Here is a 7,144-nt window from a genome sequence, read left to right as displayed (position 1 = left end):
TAAGCGGCCATTGCCGATTGCGGGGGAGGAGTCTGCGCCTTCTCGAAAGGAGAAGATTGCCCAGCACGTCCCACTAGAAGTCAAGGAATTAATTTGGGCGGATAAATATATAAACATGTTTTCATTGCTTACCGACCATTACGAGATCGAGCATGTAAAGAGTCAAAAGGAGCTCATGCATCCGAGTGTTTGGCGCGCAAAAATGGCCGCCTTTAAGGTCGACGAGACCATTGGTACTTGGGGCAGAGCGTGGGGAATTTTTACTTCCATCATGGGGGAGCGCAGACCTGAGTTGTTGACCGAGTTACCCATCTATCAGTCACGTATTATGGAGTATTCTGTGGCATATGGGGGCAATCAGTGGTTCTGCTATGATAACCTGTTTAGAAAAGCTAAAGAACACAACCCGTTGTTGTCTTGGGATTGTTACGACTCTGTGTCTTCGCAAAAAATGGAAAGTACAGGGATGTTGAAGGTGCCATTAGTAGGGAGTAACGGGGGGGAATCCTCCCGCCAAAACTCTGGGACGCCCTTTCGGACGAGTACAGGTAACGAGTTCCACACGAAGCCGAGTGGCAACACAGGAAGAAAGGGGATCTGTTGGAACTTTAACAGGGGCAAATGTACCAGGCCCCAGGGGTCATGCAAATTCAGACATGAGTGTGGGGGGTGCGGGCAGCCATCCCATCCTGAGTCCATGTGCAGAGCCAAAACGGGTGATAACGGTGGTAAGGGAGGCGCCAAACAGGTCTAATATAGTCCGAGGGGCGCCTTTACCAACCCCGATTGATACCATGGCAATGATTCCTTGGCTCAGCGAATACCCAGATCATGCTTCCGCTGGGGTGTTACGGAACGGGTTTTCATATGGTTTCCGCATCCCAGTGGGGGATTTTCGGGGGGTACCGGACTGTAAGAATCAAATGTCGGTCTTACAGCACACGGCAGTGGTGCAGGTAAAGATTGGGAAAGAGGTGACTCGAGGTCGTGTCGCCGGTCCATTCGATTTGCCACCAGTTGCTAATTTTGTGTGTTCTCCTCTAGGGGTGGTCCCCAAGAAGGACCCGGGTGAGTTTCGACTGATACACAATTTATCTGCCCCACGTGGTCTTTCCCTGAATGACGCAATAGACCCGGTAGTATGTTCGGTGCGGTACGCATCTTTCGATGAGGCCGTTGCCATGTTGAATCGCCTGGGGCCCGGGACGCTGATGGCCAAATCGGACATCGAGTCAGCGTTCCGGTTGCTCCCGGTACACCCAGACGATCAGCGTCTCCTTGGTTTTCAGTTTCAGGGTCGCTATTACATGGATAAATGTATGCCAATGGGATGCTCAATTTCATGTGCCTATTTCGAGAAATTCAGTTGTTTTCTGCAGTGGGTATTCACGAGGAAGACAGGTTTTCAACATGTTATGCACTATCTCGATGACTTTCTGTTTCTGGGGGCAGCCGGGGATTCTGAGTGTGGACAGGCTTTACATGAATTTTGTGTCCTAATGAATCAATTCGGTGTGCCATTGGCGCCAGGTAAGACGGTGGGCCCCTCGACCTTGATCGAGTTTCTGGGGATCGAGCTCGACTCGGTGGAAGGTTGTTTTCGACTACCTAAAGAAAAGGTGTTAAAGTTCAGGTTATCCCTTGAGACATGTATTCGTGCAACGAAAGTGAATCTGCATCAATTGCAACAGGTGGTGGGTCAGTTGAATTTTGCCCTGAGAGTAATGCCGATGGCACGCCCCTTTTCCCGCTCGATCGCACAGTCCATGGTCGGCTTGAAGGAAGGACATCATCGTACGAGGCTCTCGGCAGAGGTTCGCCAGGACATGCGCATTTGGATTGCATTCCTGGCGGATTTCAATGGTCGAATTGTCTGGAATAAACCAGCAGTGTCTTCCGAGGAGTTGGGGCTATGGACAGACTCGGCGGGGAGTGTGGGTTTTGGCGCCATATTGGGTACACAATGGTCGGCCCAAAAATGGCCGTCATGGTGGCATGAGTGCGGGTTGACAAGTAACATTGCTTTTCTCGAACTGTTCCCTATTATGGTGGCCTTGAAAACATGGCCAGAAGGATTTAGGGATCACTCTGTGGTGTTCTGGTCTGATAACATGACCGTGGTTGAGTGTATCAATAGTCAGGCAGCACGTTGCAAATTGATTCTGAGACTGCTCAAAGAAATTGTGTTGTTGTGCATGCAACTGAATGTACTGTTTAGGGCGCGACACGTGCCGGGGGTGATGAACCAAGCGGCTGATGCGCTTTCTCGTTTCCGTATGCAGGCCTTCTGGGGTTTTCTGCCCACAGCGGACCCGGTGGCGGCACCCTTTCCCGAAGCTCTCTGGTCTCTCGGTGCCCCGAACTACAAAACCTCGTGGGAGAGAGTTTAGCACCCAGGACGAGGATGGCATATCAAGGGGCGTTCCGTTCCTATTGGGCCTTTTTGGGTACTGCCGGGAGGGAGCTTTGGGGTCTGGAAGAGAGTGTAGTGAGATTCCTGCTCTCCTTACGTCACGCAGGCAAGTCAGTAGCCACGGCCCAGAGGCATCGGGCCGCCATTTCCTTCATGGCAAAGGCTCATGGGATCCAGGACCCGACAGCGTCTTTCGTTGTGCAAAAAGCGCTACGTGGGTGGCAACGCCTTGAGGGTCGCAGAGTAGACGATAGGCACTCGATAGGTCTGGATAGGTTGGCCCTGTTATTATCCGTGCTACCGATAACATGTTCCTCCCAGTACGAAGCAGTGTTGTTCCGAGCCGCATTTGCGTTAGCATTCCATGGGGCTATGCGGGTAAGCGAGTTAGTGGCAAGGAACAAGCGGGATACGATGGGGGGACTGTGCCGGGAACACATTCAGGTCAGGGAGGAGACAATGACGGTCTCGTTTGTCAGGTCCAAATCCGATCAGGATGCAATCGGGGACTGCGTAATCATCCAGAGGATCCCCGGGTCTGCCATGTGCCCTGTGGGGTGCGTAGAGGAATATTTAGCACAGAGGGTGGCAGCATGGGGGGGAACCTTGTTAAGACACGCTGACGCCACCCCACTGACAAGGTTTCAGTTTCAGCGGGTGCTTGCGATGTCGATTGCTGCCGCGGGCTTAAACCCCGGCGACTTTGGGACCCATTCCTTTCGGATAGGGGCTGCTACGGAAGCTACAGCCAGGGGTCTGAACGTTGAACAAGTAAAACGTGTGGGGCGTTGGTCCTCGAACTGTTATAAGAGGTATGTGCGGTTGCACATGTTGTGAAGCTGTAATGATGTACTCACGCTTCTTGTTTTTGTTTGGTTTTCAGTTGCGCAAGCCTACGAGGCGGGGCGGACTGTCCAGTCGACCCGACACCGGGGGGCCAGCGGTCAGACATTGCCGGCTGTGAAAAAGGAGGTGTGGGTCGTGGGCCACTCATACGTGAGGCGTGCCGCGGACGTATTCAAAGCAGGTGACATGATTCACGTGGCTGGGGAATACGGGTACAGTGTGTCCTTCTACGGAAAGGGCGGGCTCTGTATTGACCAGTTTCAATCATTTTTCGAGGGTTTGTTAGGGCGGACAAGGTCACCGCCGTCTGTAGTCATAGTACATCTTGGGGGCAATGATTTGGTGACCACTGGTAGATGACTTCTTCTTGAGGCGATGCTTTCCACGGTAAGTTGGTTGGCGAGAAGAGTTCCAGGGTGCACAATTGCATGGTCCCATATGATCCCACGGAAAGTGTGGCGGGGGGCTATTTCTGTTTCTGCGCTGAATCATTCAGTAAGGAAAATTAATAATAAAATGAGTAGATTGTTTCGTTCGAGTACACTGCATTCTGTTTCGCATGGTTGTATTAAAGGGGACAGTATGTATTTGGGAGACGGTGTTCATTTGTCCCGGGTGGGGAACGAATTACTCATAGGAGACTTCATAGCATGGTTAAGGAGATTACAGCATGACCTTTAGGTAGGAGTGTTTTGTGGGGGGTCCGGATAGCCGGTCAACTATCCGGCCTGTGGCGGTAAGGTCATGATCGGTGAGCAGTAATTGGAAGATCCCTATGAGGGGGCGTCACCCATTACGGATGGGAGCGCACGGGGGAGGTGGCCAATTGGCCCCTCAACGGGGAGGCGGTCCTGTCTAAGGAGAGGCCGCCGGAAGGAAAGGAAAGGTGGTCAAGGCCCCTTCCTGGATAGGAGGGGCTACGGCCCCTCCTGGGGAATTTCCCGGGGCCAGGACATCTGCGACGGCAGATGGGTAAGTTGTGTGGGGTGCGGGAGGGGGTTTACGCTACCTTTTAGACACCTCACACGAGTCCTCGAACGACCGTTAAATGGCGTCGAGTTCATTTGGGCCCCCGTCAAGTACAAAGGGAAATTGGTAAATGCACTTGAGGTACGCCTCTGTGCGGTCGCTCCTCTCACAAGTGAGGGGGGTATTTCTGGTTTAGGGATCTGACACCGGTTACGACCTTGCCGTTGGCCCTTAACGTTAGGATGTACAATTTCAAGTCAAATGTTTTGTAGGATGTTAGTTCGGCTAGGAGAACCTTTGTATTAGAGATCTGTTAAGGTTAGCCAACATCGTAATGTGGAAATGAAATTGTACATTATATGAAACTGTTATTTTAATGTTTTCTTTTGTTTCATATTTTAATAAATACGGCCGGGAAGGGTGACTCCCTTCCCGCCTTCCAAAAGTTCAAGAACTGTTTCCGGTTTCCCAATTCTTGGGGATTGTGTTGAGAGGGGGTGGCGGGTATCTCGGCCATATGGAAAGGGGCGACCAATCGGTCCCCCCGAACGTATGGTCGAGTACCACGATCCCCCCGGGAAGCCATCTTGGGCAGGAGGCGAGTCTCGGCTGGTATGCCCGAAGCGGCGTAGCCGGGGCGCGCCTTTTTCACGCCCTAGAGTGGGCTGGCCTAGACACCAACACGGCCGGCCACGCCCTTGGAGGCAGGCGGGGGCGGGTTCACGCCCACCCTGAAGACGGATAAAAGGAGCGGAAGCCAAGAAAGCATCCTCTTGTTCCTGTGCTCTGAAGCTGCACCTCCCCGCTGCACGTGAGCTCGAGACGGAACGAAGAGCAATTTTGACCCACCCACCAGCCCCTGAGGACAGCGATTCGTTGTAAATACAGTTGATATAGTATCTTTGGTTTTCTCTGTTTTCTTACAGGTTGTGATGATTGTCGTGAAAGTTCTTAACGATGCAATAAAGATTGGTTATTTTCAGTATGTTTTGCTAATAAAGTAATTTTGAACAAGGATTGATCAGTATTTACGCTTGATAATAAATGTTGTTTTGCTTTATAGATCTTAGTAACTTAGGTAGAACTGTCGTATTTATTTTGGTCGGACGGTAAGGTCATGATCGGTGAGCAGTAATTGGAAGATCCCTATGAGGGGGCGTCACCCATTACGGATGGGAGCGCGCGGGGGAGGTGGCCAATTGGCCCCTCAACGGGGAGGCGGTCCTGTCTAAGGAGAGGCCGCCGGAAGGAAAGGAAAGGTGGTCAAGGCCCCTTCCTGGATAGGAGGGGCTACGGCCCCTCCTGGGGAATTTCCCGGGGCCAGGACATCTGCGACGGCAGATGGGTAAGTTGTGTGGGGTGCGGGAGGGGGTTTACGCTACCTTTTAGACACCTCACACGAGTCCTCGAACGACCGTTAAATGGCGTCGAGTTCATTTGGGCCCCCGTCAAGTACAAAGGGAAATTGGTAAATGCACTTGAGGTACGCCTCTGTGCGGTCGCTCCTCTCACAAGTGAGGGGGGTATTTCTGGTTTAGGGATCTGAACCGGTTACGACCTTGCCGTTGGCCCTTAACGTTAGGATGTACAATTTCAAGTCAAATGTTTTGTAGGATGTTAGTTCGGCTAGGAGAACCTTTGTATTAGAGATCTGTTAAGGTTAGCCAACATCGTAATGTGGAAATGAAATTGTACATTATATGAAACTGTTATTTTAATGTTTTCTTTTGTTTCATATTTTAATAAATACGGCCGGGAAGGGTGACTCCCTTCCCGCCTTCCAAAAGTTCAAGAACTGTTTCCGGTTTCCCAATTCTTGGGGATTGTGTTGAGAGGGGGTGGCGGGTATCTCGGCCATATGGAAAGGGGCGACCAATCGGTCCCCCCGAACGTATGGTCGAGTACCACGATCCCCCCGGGAAGCCATCTTGGGCAGGAGGCGAGTCTCGGCTGGTATGCCCGAAGCGGCGTAGCCGGGGCGCGCCTTTTTCACGCCCTAGAGTGGGCTGGCCTAGACACCAACACGGCCGGCCACGCCCTTGGAGGCAGGCGGGGGCGGGTTCACGCCCACCCTGAAGACGGATAAAAGGAGCGGAAGCCAAGAAAGCATCCTCTTGTTCCTGTGCTCTGAAGCTGCACCTCCCCGCTGCACGTGAGCTCGAGACGGAACGAAGAGCAATTTTGACCCACCCACCAGCCCCTGAGGACAGCGATTCGTTGTAAATACAGTTGATATAGTATCTTTGGTTTTCTCTGTTTTCTTACAGGTTGTGATGATTGTCGTGAAAGTTCTTAACGATGCAATAAAGATTGGTTATTTTCAGTATGTTTTGCTAATAAAGTAATTTTGAACAAGGATTGATCAGTATTTACGCTTGATAATAAATGTTGTTTTGCTTTATAGATCTTAGTAACTTAGGTAGAACTGTCGTATTTATTTTGGTCGGACGGTAAGGTCATGATCGGTGAGCAGTAATTGGAAGATCCCTATGAGGGGGCGTCACCCATTACGGATGGGAGCGCGCGGGGGAGGTGGCCAATTGGCCCCTCAACGGGGAGGTGGTCCTGTCTAAGGAGAGGCCGCCGGAAGGAAAGGAAAGGTGGTCAAGGCCCCTTCCTGGATAGGAGGGGCTACGGCCCCTCCTGGGGAATTTCCCGGGGCCAGGACATCTGCGACGGCAGATGGGTAAGTTGTGTGGGGTGCGGGAGGGGGTTTACGCTACCTTTTAGACACCTCACACGAGTCCTCGAACGACCGTTAAATGGCGTCGAGTTCATTTGGGCCCCCGTCAAGTACAAAGGGAAATTGGTAAATGCACTTGAGGTACGCCTCTGTGCGGTCGCTCCTCTCACAAGTGAGGGGGGTATTTCTGGTTTAGGGATCTGACACCGGTTACGACCTTGCCGTTGGCCCTT

The sequence above is a fragment of the Lissotriton vulgaris genome, chromosome 12 (assembly GCF_964263255.1).
Source record: "Lissotriton vulgaris chromosome 12, aLisVul1.2, whole genome shotgun sequence".
NCBI lineage: Eukaryota > Metazoa > Chordata > Amphibia > Caudata > Salamandridae > Lissotriton > Lissotriton vulgaris.
Note: the sequence above shows the minus strand (reverse complement) of the source record.